At 28.4% G+C, this 17575-nt stretch overlaps 1 long non-coding RNA gene across 1 annotated transcript in view; it reads right to left on the reverse strand.

Moving 5' to 3' along the window:
• The window catches only part of LOC105107558 (uncharacterized), a 13852-nt gene extending 2327 nt beyond the window's left edge, over nucleotides 1-11525 (reverse strand). Inside the window, exons 1-2 of the long non-coding RNA XR_838903.1 lie at nucleotides 11442-11525; nucleotides 4180-4187 (exon numbers count right to left, since the gene is read on the reverse strand). This is a non-coding gene — a long non-coding RNA (uncharacterized LOC105107558). The remainder of the gene's footprint in view (nucleotides 1-4179; nucleotides 4188-11441) is intronic.
• Between the last annotated feature and the right edge of the window lie 6050 nt (nucleotides 11526-17575).

The raw sequence follows: 17575 nt of genomic DNA on the forward strand, positions 1-17575 counted from the left end.
TGATGTTTGTAGCATAGACGCTGTATTTTTGTTGAAATAGCACATGTGGATTTATCCTTGCAAATCACGTTACGCATTCAGTTCCATTTCCCATCATGCGTTTATTGAATTGGGTATTTGGCCATCACAATGAAGTTTCAAGCACGGTGGAATGCGATTCTCTGTAGGCATATGACTACTGTTATTCACCTGATATTTGCTTGGCGTCTATGTGCACTAAATTCCATAGTCTCTCTTTCAGGAATCTTTGTATTAAATTCCAAAGTTGCAGGTCCCAGTGGTATTCTAAACTCTCCTGTGTTCATGGTGATTTCTGTATGCTGAAACTTATTTTAAAAGTAGTGCTTTTGAGGCTGTAAATTTTATATATATATTACGTTTTTAATGAACATGTTAACATTGACATTATTACACTTTTTCAACGTAAATTTGCTATGTTCCTAGATTTTTTAAAAAAACATTGTTTTATGTGTTATAATTTATTTTGTATTGAATGTATTTACATCTGCGGTGTTTAAAAAATTACAAAATATAATTTTAGGTTAAAGAAAAAATTGGAGCTCTTTTTTCGCTCTCACTGTTTAAAATGAGTGATTAGAAAAGAGAGGAGAAAGAGGATTGGTGGAGTGCGTTCTGATCATAAAAAAAGATCAATCAATTTTAGCATAGTTTTAAAACCCGGCCCGGTCCGGCAGGTTGACCCGGGACCCGGCCGACCCGGGGCTGGAACCAGGCTGGGTTGATGAAAAAATAAGATAAGCCATGACCCGGCGTGACCCGGACAACCCGACAGGTCGACCCGGAAACCCGGACGACCCGGCAAAACCCGGTGGTAACTCGTTGACTTTTATTTATTTTTTTATTAAAACAACGTCGTTTTGAATTTTTTTTTAAAATAGAAATTGACCCGGCCGACCCGTTCGACCCAGTCAAAACCCAGTGACCTGATCAAAACCCAGAACCCGGGTCTTGGACCGGGCCAGCTACCGAGCTGGATTTAAAAACTATGAATTTTAGTGAAGGTGATTTTTATCTTCAAACTGTGAAGTTCTTTTTTAATTGGTTTGGCTTTTTATTTGACACTAATTTAGGATTAAGATTGTGTTTATCAAAGTTTTTCATTTTTTAAATGTATTTTTAGATGAAAAAAAATTAAAATTTGGGATTTAAGGTTTGAAAACTTGAATCTTAATTATTATTATTATTATTATTATTATTATTATTATTTTCAACTGAAAGTGACCATAAAGTATTCAAGTTAAAGACATGTCATCTACCTAAACCATGTTATACTAGTTTTTCTCTTTCTTAAAAGCTTGTTATGCTAGTTTTTATCTTTCTTAAAAGCTTGATTATGATTTGAGAATAATGCTTAATGAATTATTAGAATTTTTATAAATTTTATTATTTAATATTAGGTCTAACAGGATCGATCATGAATTAAAATTTATAATTTATTTTTCTAAAGGATGAGGATCAAACTTGATTGAAAAAAAGAAGTTAAAAAAGGTGAAAATATAAAAAAAATCAATAAAAAAATTAAAAATAGGGAACATAAAAAATTTTAATAAAAAAATGATAAAATAACATAGATTAAAAAATTTCAATTAAAAAAATGATAAAATCAAAGAAAATAAAAATCATAAAAATAAAAATCAAAGTTAATATAGAAATCAAATTAAATCAAATTTTAATAAAGGATGAAATTGAAAAAAAAAATTCAAAACAAAATATTTAGAAATCAAAAGTTTAAGAACCAAATTTAATATAATTGAAAAATAATATGATATTTCTAATTTTTTTACAACTTATAAAAAAGTATTTTTGGTTCACAATAAAAGAAAAATACTTAATTTTTTGAAAATCAAATCAAATTTTTCTTTGACTGAAAAATGTTTTTTATTAACTAATTTTTTTAATAATAAATAAATATAGAAAAGTATGAAAAGTAATTTTTAAAAACTTTATTTTCATGAAGTAAAGAGGAGCTTAATAGCCTAAATTTCAAAAACTATCCTATAATAGTATATACGATGCTATATTGGATATATGCATAGTATAATTACTAGGATTTTTATATGTTTTATAATGTTTGCAAATTTGCCATGACATTTAGAATTACATGCTTATAATTTTAAAATATATGTAAACTAGACTTCCCTTTAACATCTTATTTGTCTGGAATGCTATAGTTATGATGAGCTAAACTTACTTGCAAATCTGGTATATTACTTTTGGATTACAGCTTCAAATAGGGAACTAGACCCATGAGTTTGTAGCAAAAAGATACCACGCATGAGCAAAGGAAGAAAATCTATGTTGCTTTGGATAGTTTATATGAACATTTAAGATAAATAGGAGATACACCGCTGCATAAATGCGCATTCTCTTTTGCTCAAGTCTTGTCTGAAAAAGGTTGGCTTGGAATACCAAGTCGAAATGGTGTTCTGAAAAGAAGGAACAATCGAACTGATTACCTCCAGGAGAAATGAAAATGGGAGGCAACGCAAGGAATAAGAGAGATTGTGATAGTTTCTTGAATCGTGCTCTTATTTTGGATCTTGCTGTTTAGGTTTGACAGAGATATAACTGTTTATGTTTCCAAGGGTTTGGGGAACTTGATCGTCTCCTCCACATTGCATTCTGACTTCATGGATTTATGGATGCTCTACTTGTCTGGCAGGGGCAAAATGCACCCCAGTAATGCTCTGGTTTCCGATGTATGAAATTCTCTTCGCACTGGAATACAAATATCGGGTGTCTGCTACAACATTTGCGATGCCACCTATGTATATCCCATTTACTTTGTCCCACCTCTACTATACTGGTCAATCTTCTTTACATTTGTGCTCAACAATGTTGGAAGATGAACTGCATGAAAAATGCAAATCAATTGCTAGCTAGCTGTCTTGTCTGAACTCCAACTTCCAATAAATGAAGCATTGGAATCTTTTTTCTGGATTATGCTGAGAGCTTTAGATTTTATTGGCGCAATTCTGATGACTTGAGTTGTCATTTCATGCCTGCTTAGCCTTGCCGTCTTGGTACAGAATAAGATCATAAATAATGCAGATTATGAGAGTTACCACGATTCACCAGGATTGTTCTTCTATTCATGATTGATAGTTAAGATACTCGAGAAGAAAGATACATCATCCATAAGTTTTCCGGGAAATCAACTGTCGGTGATATGCCAAGCGCATGACATAATTATGATCAGTCATCAGTCTTCGGATAAGGGATGACATCTAGCATAAGAGTAAACATATTTTGGTGCGATTGAGCCGAGTTCATGTTCTTTATTGTTATTTCTTTTAATGATTTGTTACGAAAACATATGAAAGCATAAATCACATGAACTTTATATGTATATAAGGTTTTCTTCACACAAAAAAAATAGAAGAGACTTTGGCTGTACGAGTTTCTGAAAAAAAAACATAGGGAAGCATCACATTTTAATTTCGATTGATTCTCGTAACTTAACTAAAATAGGATTGAGTGAAATGAATGCTTTTCATGCTTACTTTGTTAAGAAAAAAACTTAACTAGAGAGGCAAAAAAATTTCAATTCCCATCCATTTCCATCCCATCACGATTTTTTTCTAAACACTGCCATCCATTTCCATCCCATCACGATTTTTTTTCTAAACACTGCTGTTGAGGGGATGGCATCCCTTAATTTGTAGCACTAGGCTTTCCAGATTCAGGGAGTTTACAAACTTACAATAGTCGACGAGCAGCCAGAAATTACCAGATACGAGTAAAAGAGGAAGAAACCCTCATCGAGGATGATCACTGTTTTTTTTCTAGACACTGTTAGAAGCGACAGAGAGCTATCATCATCTTTGCACTTATTCCAAGTAATGCAGGAACATTGCGTCATGTGAAATTGGACATAAGAAATTGGGAGGTGCCGTTTTTTTATTTTCACTTTCTATTGAAAAAGAAGGAACGTTAGCTTGTCTGATGCCAGGTTGGGAGGTGCCGTTTTTTTATTTTCACTTATTCCAGGTAAGGCGGCATTTAATCTTCCCAGTGCCATTCTGATGCCATACCAAATGTTAAAATCAGGCATTAGTACCCCATTTGCTATAACGATAAGGTGGACTCTCTCTCTCTCTCTCTCTCTCTTTCGGGTTTCCGTCAAAATCCCTATCAATTCCATCGCAACTGCCCGACCTCTAGCCCTTATAATTGAAATACGGGAAAGATGTCTTTGAAATTCCCTTTTGTGCCTAATAATTCAGCTAATATCGTCCGTGTGTTTGCCGAAATTCTTCAGATCCCTTTTGATAATAAACTAGTATAGTGACCAAACTTCTATCGTGAATTGGCTCGATTAACTTCTATCGTGAATTGGATTGATTTTAATATATATATATATATATATATATATAGAGAGAGAGAGAGAGAGAGTTTTTTAACATTGTTACTAATCTTGATCAAGTGTGTTAATTTTAAAACTTCTCAAGTGAACTCTTAGCGTAACTCAAGTATTTAATTAAATATCGTGAGAGTTAGCTAGAATTAAATTAATTGATTTCATATATCCAAATACAACTTTGATAAGTATTTAATTAAATATTGTGAGAGTTAGCTAAAATTAAATTAATTGATTTCATATATTTAAATACAATTTTGATGATCGATAAAAACATAATTTAATTTTTAAAAAAATTTCAAAATAATAATTTTTAAAAAAAATATTAAAACAATAATAAATTAAATTGACCTCAGCCCCTATGACCCATGTCATAAATTCCATTAAGTTTAATAATTTTTTTTATTTAACTATATAATAAAAATAGATGCTCATAAAATTAAATATCAACCTAAAAATAAACATATTTGAGACAATTATCTTTATAAAGCAAGCAAAAATCAATAATGCAGTTCATTTCTCAACCAATCTAATATTCAATGATAAAATCAAAAAAGAATAAATTAAAAAAAATTAAAAACAAAAAACAAAAAAAGTATACCCTATCGATTGGTAAACTCACCAGACCTATGAATCGGGTAAGTTGGTCTAGTACACCAAACTCGTGAACTAGGTTATAGACTCCACTAAAATTATAATTTATTTTTTAAACTATTTTTTATTTAATTATATGATAATAAAAATAAATGATTGCGAAATCAAACATAAACTCAATGCCAAGATGTTTTTTAAATCGCGAAAACTTCATAAAAAAACAAAACGAAACCAAATATGAAACTGAATTCCTAATTAACCCAGTATCTAAAGATGAAAAAAACTAATTTAAAATAGTTAAACTTGTCAGACTTGCGAACCTAGTCAACCAGTCAAACTTGTGAATAGATTCATGAACTTTATAAAGTTTAATAACATAACTTTTTAATTAAAAAAAAACTATTTTTTAACTATATGATAAAAAAAAATAGACTATAAAAAGTCAAGTTTAATTAAAAAAACCTATCAAAGTCATAAAATAGGACAACTCAAGTTACCCTGACAAATTTGCAAACTATACTAACCTTATAGATAAGTAAAAGAAAAAAAAATAACTTATGAAGCTAAATTCTCAATCCAAATATTAAAAGATGAAATTGACAAAAAAAAATTGAAAAAAACATAAGAAATTGACAAAAACAAATTTGAAAAAAACATAAAAAAATTCAAAAAGAAAAGGAAATAAAACAAAACATCATGGATTACTATTGTCATTTATAATGCAATATATGTGGGTGAATAGTGGTTTCCTCACATTATCACACCCTTTAATTTTTTTTATTTTATAAAGTTTAATAATATGAATTTTCTCTAAACTATTTTTTACCTATACAAGAAAAAAATAAACTATAAAAAAATCAAGTTCATTTTAAAAAAAAACAAACCACCAAACTCATTAACCAAGACAACCTGAGTTACCTAAGTAAATCTGTAAGCCAAACTAACTTCATATAAAGGCAAAATAAAAAGAAGCAGATTACGAAACTAAATTTTTAACAATTTCAATTTTAAAAGATGAAATCGACAAAAATAGATTTGAAAAAAATATCATAATAAAAAAATAAAAAATAAAACAATTTGGAGTAATCCACAATCCAATGAATGTTAGGCGTGCAATGGTTTCCCTCATGTCTTTTGATTTTTGTTATTTTATAAAGTTTAATAATATATTTTTCTCTAAAATAATTTTTTTAATAATATAAATAAATAGACTATAAAAAAATTAAGTTCAATTAAAAAAAAACCTCGCAAAAAAAATCAAGTTCAATTAAAAAAAACCTCACCAAATTCATAAACTAGAATAACCTAAGTTATTTCAACAAACTCACAAACCTCAATTATCTTAATATTAAAAAATAAAATTAATAAAAATAATTTAAAAAATTATCAAAAAAAAGGAAAAAAAAATCATTTGTTAAAAAACAATATAATAATTCACCTATTTTACAAAGAAAGGTAAATGCTTTCCCGCACGTGATTTAACTTTTCATATACTTAATTATTAAAGCTCACCTAGTGTCCACACTCTACGTTATACGAAATCTTAGGGAGGGTGCTTTTGACCTTTAGTAGTCTTGATGAGTATGCCTTTCTAGTGCTTGAGTTTATTATCAATTTTTATTCTTAATTTTACTTCCTTGTCTCTTCACTTCTAGAACATGCAAATTCCTGGACCAAGGCCCGTCCCTTCGGGAGGGAATCTAACCCTTTTCTTGAAGCCTATTATAAGGTAGCTTGTCCTTAGATGTACGTGTCCATTTCTCGAAGGATAAAGGAAGATACGCTGCCTAGATAACAATCTAGTATAAAGCGACGCCGAAATTGGAAATCGTGATGCATTTGATCACATACTTCATATTTGGTTGCTTTTTTTTTTTTTTTTCACACTGCGGGCATCTGTAATTATTTATCAGAATATAATTCAGATTAATCAATAATATTTTGTATGTGAATAATAAACATACATAATGTGCTACCCAAGATATGATATAGTAAAGAACTTTAAATCCTGCCTATCCAACAGCCAATTCTCTTAAAGAGAAGGGGCTAATTACTTGATTTGCCTATGAATAAATTGTGTAATTAACACAATGAATGTAAAATTTTAATGGAATGATACCATTTGAAAATAAATAAACTTGATAAAATAATATACTCTGAAACTTAATATTTATTAAATATAGCACTTGAAATAGCTTAACAATTTAAGATATTGTATTAATAAAATGTCACATCAATTTAAATTTAAATATATAAAATAATAATTAACATCAATAATATTTAGTCAAATATTACGATTCTAAAATAAAATATTATTAAAATATTATATTTATAAATCATGATATCATTGAAAATATATTATTTTATTAAAAATAATTTATTCTGTGTTACTTCACCATTTATTTATTTTTTTAATGCAAGTTACACAATCTATCCTTCGTCTATGATGTGATGGGTGTTGGTTACTTGCATCGGATACTCTTTATTATATATATATATATATATGGCTGCTGAACCTATCGGTGATGTGAGTGTAGAAAGCAAAGCAGGCAGGGTAGGTCCTGACAGAAAAGCAGGAATTATATTGCCTCTGCAATAATGAGTTTTTTTAATAAAAATATATATTAAAAAATATTTTTATATATATCAGTATATTAAAAATTATTTAAAAATTATTAATTTAATATTTTTTAAAATAAAAAATAATTTAAAAAACATTTAAAAAATTAGATTCAGATATAATCAGCATGAAAGATTTAACTCCACCTAGCTTTGATTACAAATTTTTATCTGAAAAAGCTTTGATTGAATTAAATTAAAATGTGAACATACACAGTATCGTTGTGGTCACCAATGCTTCAGTATAGTGGCATTCATGGACGTAATTCTGTCAAAGAACCCAAAATGCTAAAGTGCCGCCTCATAATCATCTATCGTAATAATTAAGGGGAAAAAAAAGAGCCTTCTCCTGTGTCTTTAAGAAATGGGATAATTCAACCATCTAGGTGGTGGCCAAGTGATTAGGACTTAGGATCAAGGGGTTTTCATAATCATCTATCGTAATAATTAAGGGAAAAAAAAGAAGCCTTCTCGGGTATCTTTAAGAAATGGGATAATTGAACTATAAATATGTCAATTTTTAAAGCTTTAGTTTCTAAATTTTAATTTTTCTATTTGAGTACCACGTTAATCTAAAAAAAAAAAAATAAGATAATTGTAACCATGTAGGTTGTGTTGAAGGGTAAAAACTTGAAATTAAAAGATTTAGTTTTTTTAGAATTTCAAGTTTAAGTTGTTAATTACTTATATAATGACTGCTAGAGGTTTATATGTTCGTTAATTTTAGAATTTATAGAATTAGTCGTGGTGCGTATAAGTTGATCCAGACACCCACGTTAATCTAAAAAAAATAGAATAATTGTACTATAAATATATCAATTTTTAAAGTTTTAGTTTCTAAATTTTAATTTTTCTATTTGAGCACATTAATTTTTTCAAAACTATCAATAAACTATAAATATGTGCAGTTTTATTTTTATTTAAAAAAGATAAAAAAGAAAAAGAAAAGGAGAAAAAAGGCAGGATAAATAATATGCAAAACAAGAGGATTTTTACATATTACATATTCCATTTCTTTTCTTTTTAATTAAGTTATCTAAACAAGAGGATTTTCTTACAGATATTTAGCAAAACATATTGTATGCTTTGTTCCTTTTGTCCCTCATGGAATTCTTTATCATTAATAATTAATTTTAAATAATTAATTAATTTTTAAAAAAACACCGCCTTTTCAAACATATTCTTTAGACGAAAGCCGAGCTCTTAGGCTTTACACATTGAGACTAAACCGACCTCAAGACGGACAACTGGTCCATCGTGGAAACAAGGATCGCAGCTCGTCTAGATTTCGAGAATCGCATGCTAAAAGCAGGAATAGAATAGAAGATAAATCATGTTTGGCTACGTGTTTGAATATTCCAAGCAGGGGTATCCTGCTTCATGGGGCACTAAAGACGGGCTAAATAAAAGAATCGAAAGGAGATTAAAGCTTAATAAATGCCGGGGAGCTTCCGTCCACAGCTTGATTTCATATTTCTACCTGTGATAATTGGAACAGTATATGACACTGAATCTTGTTCCTATCCTGCGTAGGATTATAAATGCTTTCGGTCTCACATGTGGCCAAGCCTTGCCTAAGTAAATCCACTAAACCGGGCAGTATTCTGATGGAAGAGCCCTCCCTTCAACGGCAATTTGCATTCAAAGCCTTCGGTATCAGATCTTTCGTGTTGCGGTGCATGGTTGTGATGGGTCCTAGTCTTGAGCTTGATGTTCAATGGTCCTGATGTGGACTGCGACCGCGGGCCCTTTCTTTTCTCTGCTTTGAACAGATCCTTTTTTTGGTCGGTTTTTCTTTATAATTCAAGTGATATTTAAGGTTGAAATGATTTTTAAATATGACACGAGATTCTTAATTATCTGATCATAAATTCAAATTTTATTATTTTTATTTATCTAATAAAAATTAAATATAAAATAATATAGATTTATGCCAGTTTTAAATTTTAAAAAAAATTATTTAAAAAACTTATTAAAAAATAATATCAATCGTATATTTAGATTTTATATAAAAACTTTAATTATTGAATTGAAATAATTATTTAGCATATTTACTTCTATTCCATCCCTTGAATGTATATAAGCTGTTGGATTAGTAAAAAACAAAGGTCTTCTGATGATGATCCTACCATCTCTGTCTCTTGTCTCTTTTATGTTATGAGCAAACTCCCTTGGGATCCAAAACAAGACACCATAATGCTATATGGTACTCCTAATTTATAATACTAAGACTCTAGGAAACGTTATTTCCAGGGCCAATAAATTCACACTAATCTCCTAAACCAACTGGATCATCTTATCCGCTTATAAAAAAGAGGAACCAAACTCCAAGAGTCTAACCAGGTTAAGCCACCAAAGTGACCGGCTCATCACGCGAGTCCCAATAATCCTGACCTGCAAGCAGGCTAAATACACACGTCTGGTTACTCGTTGGACCGACCAATCCCATCAATTGCATTTTGAAACGTGATGCACCCCTTGCGTGGCACTGTAACGAATAAGGCAGCACCTATGGAGGAGGCACTAGACCTGATCGGGATCAATCTTGACAGTTCTCGGGAGTACAGACATTTTGCGGGAGGGCAACGAAGTTGCCGATTTATCTAGCCAATTCGGGGGCCAAGCAATATGAGCAGATGATCCACCTTATCATAAATTCGTAATATTCTTCAGGCAGTTTTGATTTGGAACTCCGTATTAACTAGAGGTGGCTAGTGTTGAAATTGCATAAAAAGAAAGAAGTAATGACACGATATTCTCTAAAGGGGGGAAAAAACGAGAAGGCACATGCTGTGCTGGCCGAAATAACTGCCGTTGATTGATTTCCTTGTCCTACCTATGGTAGTGAAACAACAAAGTTGCCTCTAGGTAGCTATCGAGAGGATAAGAGTTGGGCCAAAAGAGTTTTTGTTCATTGATAAATGAATAGATATAGCCTTTAGTTTTATCAAATTTCAGTTAATCTGAAGAGGGTCTCTTATGCTTCTAGGACAGATCATGTGTGCCCAATATTGCTGCAGCCAAGGTAATGAAAAAACTCATCATCCTACGAGCGAAGTGTCTACTGCTAAAGCCAACTATCAATCTTGAGAATGAATCACAAAAATGAGAATGATTGAGAAGTTAATGGCGATGAGCTATACACATAGCACCCATTTTGGCAATGTCTTGTGTTCGACGAGGCTTAATTTGTTTCTCTCTAAGCTCAACTCATCGGGATAGTTTAGTTTCCACATACATTATTCCTTGCATTATCATATTCCCTGCGGTCAACAATGGCAGGATCATTAAGTGTAGTGCCAGCGGTTTTTCACAGAGTTGTTTACGTATTTGAGAATCAATTGGCACCATGCATTGTTATACAAGTTGGGTACCAATACTGGTTCGTTTTCCTTGTATCCGAGGACATACGGTAAATGGATTCCAAGGGAAGAAAGGAGCAGCATGGTTTTAAACAAGCTGGTTATCGCTGCAGGCAACGGGTTTTCTGGGACTCGCATGGAAGTACTTAAAGCTTCACTGCCGAAGGTGACAAGACTTGTCAGGAACCTTTAATTGGTCGATTGAATCAAGGGACATTGTGGTTTGCAACGTTGTAAATGCCAGGCATTTGCTTAAAATCCAAAAGGGCATGAAAGGCAGGCTTCCAGAGTCACGGTCACTCACACAAGAATATATAAGGAATTTAGGCAACTTACGCCTACTTCACGGGCAAGATGATTGGGGAAATTCGTTATAAAAAAGTAAGATATTATGAAAAATAAGATAATAAAATGTGTTAGACAAAATTGTTGTCAAACTCAAGATCATAAACACAAAACTTACATTTTCTTTATTTTTTCTAAACATCCAAAATGTAGAGAATAAAATCACTTATAAATAAACTTTAATCCTAAAATATGATAATTTTAGATTTTTATAAATAAATTAATTATATGAGTATTTATTTTCTCATTTAGACTCACAATTTAAGGTGAAATGTTAACAAGTAATAAAATGTCATATCAAGAATGTGATGTAAAAGTTAATATTCTTGAAAATGATTCTTTTAGTTATAATAATTGGAAGCATCCTTTTTGTCAAGATATATAAGATAAATTTCAATAGCAAAAAAAAATGACACAGAAGTTGAGATTTTTTTTATGATTATAGTGTTAGGTTCCTGAATATCATACACTTATTAGAAACTATAAAATAAAATTATTTAAAAATCTTTGAAATTCTATTAAACAAATCTAAAGTTATTTGAAGATTTATTACTTAAAAATTTTATATCTAAAGTTATTTGAAGATTTATTACTTGAATTTTTTTTTTTTTTTGGCTTTGAACGATTCTTTAAAAATTGAGTTGTCACAAATCACAAATCGTTTAATTATTCACCTTCTAATGATAATCAACACGAACCACTAATGAGAAATATCCTAAATCTATATTTAGAAGAGAGGGATCACTATACCTAGAATGGTAACTCTAATTCTGTATTTTTGTAGTTTTTCTATCTAATAAACAATATTTTTTTTTAAAAAAAAAGAAGAAGCATAACTTGCTATTTATAGAGAAATTTTAAAAATCTTATAAATTGACAAAATGTCAATTTTCCCCTTGAATAATATTCAAATATTAATTCAGGAAAATTTTAGAAATTAACTCAATCAAGTTCGTACTTGATTTTTCTAATCTAGAAATATAATTCATGTATTAATTATATTCTTAGTCTTTAATTTCTAAAATATATTTTAATTAAGTCATACATAATTAAATCATCCTAGTTTAATTTCTAACTATATTAGGTTTCTAATATGTTGGCTCAAATATAAAGTATAATTATAGTTAAATAAATTAAAATTTTCAATTTATTACTAATTAAATAATTGATTAATTTATATTTGAAGACTATGTGCATCGTCTATCAATGTATCATGATCTCCTAAATATTAGAAAAGTCATTAGTGGGTTGACTTAACCTTTTAGTGACCAGTTTATCATTATAATTAATATTCTTTCATCAATAATATTTTGATTTAACATTAAAGTATAGAGCATATTTGTCATGTTAAATCAAGTATGTATCGTTTGAATAACATTTGAAACTCTTTTCAAATCTTATTCCATCTTAGCCAAGGATTTCATAGTCAATAATATTTGAGAACAGATGAAATATTTTTTTTTAATTCACCTAAGGTGATAAATAATCTCTTGATCACACAAGTACCTTCATATAGTCCATTTTATACCTAATTTTTGTCCTTTTATTACCCTTATTAAGATAATATGTAACATGATCAAATAATATTCTTTATATAAGATGACCTAGTGACCTTAAGTCTAAAGATCATTTACACAACCGTCATATGAGTCTTTCCATATACATAGGTGATATTTTCATATAAAATTCTCATGCGGATTAATTCAGTGTATATATCTTTAAAGGAAAGAAAATAATATTTATCAGTCTTTACAGCTTTAATAAATGTCTAATATTTAAGAAAGCGTCGACCAAGAATATTTTAGGAACAATGCTTTGATGCAATAAGAATTATATAATTATAACAACTTTATAATTTTCTTTACAAAACATTTTTGCCCCATGAACTTTATCTTTACTCTAGATTCAACAATATAATATTATATAAATATTAAAGAAAAAATAAGCTTTTATTAATAATAAATATATATTTATATGAATATAATAATGTCATATGTAACCAACCGATTGGCTACAGAGTATATCAAGTTAAAATCTAGATCCTTAATGAATTGGAATCAACCATCAAATTCGATGAGGATGAGAACAATGATACTGAAAGGGAAGACTTTAATGCAAGAATCTCAATATATGATGAAACTAAGTATGCCAAATAAGTTCATGTTATGTCAACTGAGGAGCACGTTGCGTTACTGGTTCTAATAGTGTTTTTTGAAGAAGAAAATGATGCATAATATGCTTCATATGTGATTATGGAGAATTCTTAAATTAATAGGCTCAAAGTTAATGTTCTTGGATAGAAAAAGAGTGAACTAGTCAATGTTCCAACAATATTCCAGAAACAATTGTCAGTAGTTAACAATATTCCAGAAACAATTGTCAGTAGTTAACAATATTCCAGAAACAATTGTCAGTAGTTCAGAATATTATAAAACTGATAAAAGCAGAGGAGTTGAGTTGTTCTTTAATGATAATCCAAGGTAAAGGATTTCAATCGAAGGCTTCTATAAAAGATCATGGAAGTGATTTGATTGGGCATCCATGAGATCAGGAAAAAAAACTATATGAACTCAAGAATAAATTTTTCTCAATTAGGGAAACATGACATGAAAGTGTCCTTAAATAGTTCTACTGAAGTTAGGTTATTTGAGTTTAAATTGAAAATATAAATGAAAGAATGAAGTTCTTGATGAAATTTACTATCAGCCCAGAGGTCAAATTTGAGGCTACATTTTCATATCTTCAATACATGGTAAAATAATCTTATCATATGTAGTTTTCAAGTTCAAAATATAATTTTTCTAAATTATCCAATCATGCATGCATTGAAGTTTTCTACAAAAAAGTTATGATTATTTTAGTTTCTACTTGTTTATTTATAATTAGAAAGTAAAAACATGTGCTAGTTATTGTTTTTATCATATTATTTATTTGAGTCTTAATAATATTATTTTGGTGTTCTATAGTGCTTGGATAACTGTTCCATTCATATAATGATAATTCAGACTATATTATAAGATGATTTGATTTTAGATTTGATTATTTGATTTTATAATAAACTATCAAGTTTTATTTTTATTTTTAGTGATAGATTATATATTAATTTTGTATTTCTAAAGTAATGATTTATTTTCTATTTCTAAAGGGATGAGTTTATCAATATTTGTATCTCTTAGAGTTTGTATCTTGGAGGGTGAACAGAAATATTTATTCTATCCATTCCATCCCATTGTCAAACCTAACAGGCGATGGGGTCAAGTTTTTATGATCTGAGATGAAAACGCTCTACCAGATGCAATGGGACCACAGTGGGACCCATTTTGAACACGCTTGCCCAAATCTTAAACATTTTGGTCTTTGAAATTCTTTTTATATATTACTATAATAATGAAAGGTGTAAGTAAAGTAATGTGTAGAACTCTCGTTCTGAAATCCGAAGTTATTGTGACAATTTAATGGCCACCGGGGCTTTTAGGTGGCCTTGGGTTCATGTTCATATGCCACTTGGCTAGTGGTTTTTGTATACGAAATTGATTTATAAAACAGTCTTCATCGCCTATCATAGCTTGATCTCATCCTCCCAATTTCGTTTGCTTTGTAGGATCTGTTAAAGTATTTTAGGTTTGGATAAACCCTTCAATTTTATATATATATATATATATATATAGTTTCATTTCCAAACAATTTTATACATTAATTTTATCTGTTTTGATTCATTTTTAAAAGTTCTCGTATTTATTTATATTTAATTTTCTTAAGAAACAATTTCATTTTATTAAAACATTGATGTTTTTTTTTGTTCTAATAGAAGATTTTTATTAAAAAAATAATAATTTAGAATTAAAAATAATATAAAAAACATAATTTGAGGACAAAACTGATTCCATGCCAGTAATTTTGAAGTGTATTTAAGACTTGTTGCACTTGTCTTGCACAGGTTAATTAGCCTAGAACTTTGAACAGACGTTAAATATCACCGAGGTGTATATTGTCATTTATGCATGATATTTAGGATATGTTTGAGATTGTAGTATAATCATGCTTTTAAATAATTTTTTTTAATTTTTAGATTATGTTAATATTTTAATATCAAAAATAAATTTTAAATAATAATAATAATAATATTTTAATATATTTTAAAATAAAATTTACTTTAAAAACAATATTTATAACAATTTTAAACATGGCCTTAATAATAAAACACTAATTGAAGTTATTTTAAATGTTCATGTAAATGTCATTGAACAAGAACAAATATCGAGCTCAATAAATTATGTTGCGGGTCAACTGTTTTTTAATAGTTTACAAACTCAAATAAAAAATTAAATTAATTAAAAAACATATTTATATTGTAAATATTTATTTGGCATTGTTATTAAATTTGGTTTAATAAATTATTCTTAAAATTTTTTTATCTGATTTTTTATTTAATCTGGGTTTAAAGTTAAACAAAGTAAACATTACCTTGATTCAGTTGATGTTAGCAGTATAAAAACAACCCAACTGATTTGTAGAAAAAACTTAAGATAGAATTAAGAAAATATAATAAAATTAACAAGAAAAAAATCTTTTTGATTTAATTTATTATATAAATGATTTTAAAATTAAATTTGGTAAGAGTTGCTCTAATATAATCCAAACGACTGGGTTAATCCAAAAGTAATTTGATTAATGTTACAATATTTTAACCATGAAAATGAGAAAAAAAATAAAAGAGAAAAAGGGAGGAAATGAAAAAAAAACAGAGAGAGGATAAGGGTTTTTTAGAAAAAAAACAAAAGCAAAAAGAAGCTTCATGAATCATAAACAAAATTTTAAAAACAAAAGGAAGGTTCATGAATCATAAAAAGAGTTTTTTTAAGAAAAAAACAAAAACAAAAAGAAGCTTCATGAATCATAAAAAAAGTTGAGCTGCAGTTCATTTAGCATAGAAGATATATAATTCTGTCAAAAACCTCTCTGCCAACGGGGGATTTAAGTTGTGAATCATGATTGACTACCTAATTTTCTGTATTTCTACAATTTCTATAGATTTTAAACAGCTCATGGCAACGGAAAGTTAATTTGACTGGCTGGTATAAAACTTTTGATGGACATGTTTTTATTTGTTCTCTTTATAGTTCACAAAATTTTGATTATATATTAATTAATTAATAAAATACTAAAAAGTATGAATAAATTTTTCCAAGATGGTTTTTCAATTAGTTTTTTATTTTATTTTTTAATATTAATATTAAGTTTGTTAAATATTGAGCTTTACTTTTTTAATTTATATTATTCCATAAAATTATTTTAATTTTATGTACCAAGTCACAAATTTAGAATGAATTATAAAATAATAAATGTGATTCGGTAATTTTTAAGGTACTACATAAAAATTAAAAAAAAACAATCAATTTGATAAAAATTATATATATATGTATATGTATATATATATATATATGTATATATATATTAGTCTTCTCGAATATTCATAAGCAAATTTTAAAAAGAAATCTACATTCATGTGAATTTATTTATAAATTAATTATTAATATTATCAAAAAAATAGCTCTAATTTTATTTAAAACTTATGGTATAATCACATAATTTTTAAAAATTTATTTAAAAAAATTATTCTAAGATAAAAAAAAGTCTACCTCACCTCTTTTTTTGAATAAACAAATAACATGTTTGCTAATTATTAATAGAATGGATGATATGTTGTTTATTTAGGCTTTATAAATTTAAATGGGTAGATGATATATCATTCAATTTTATAAATTTAAATTATTTTTAATGATTAGAAAATTAAAAATTAAATTTTTAGACCTTAGAAACTGATTTTTACCTAAATCAATATTGTGGGAAACTCAGTATTTCTATTTTCAATCTCAAAACACTCTTCTCAAATCAAACTAGAAAAAAAAATGATCTAAATAAAAGTATCAAAAAAATGATCTATGAAAGGCTGCGCACACTGTTCAATCTTTGCCCGTATTTCTATCAAAAGCCTAGTAAACCCACATTCAATGAATGCTAATATCAATTCAGATGTGATGTGTATCTCCTCTGTATTAGTTTCTCGTAAAAGAGGAGCACATGCTTAAAATTCTCTTTACAACTTTACAAGCAACAAATCGTCAGGGTTTGTAATCCATAGTTCAAACAGGCATAGATCTAGAAAGCTGTCATGCATAGTATTATTATGTTCATATTTAACCTAAGCACATATAGCAAATTCAATCATAAGTCCAAACAAATATAGGTATGATAAGCTGTGAGACCTAATATT

The sequence above is a fragment of the Populus euphratica genome, unplaced genomic scaffold, assembly GCF_000495115.2.
Source record: "Populus euphratica unplaced genomic scaffold, PopEup_1.0 scaffold164.1, whole genome shotgun sequence".
NCBI lineage: Eukaryota > Viridiplantae > Streptophyta > Magnoliopsida > Malpighiales > Salicaceae > Populus > Populus euphratica.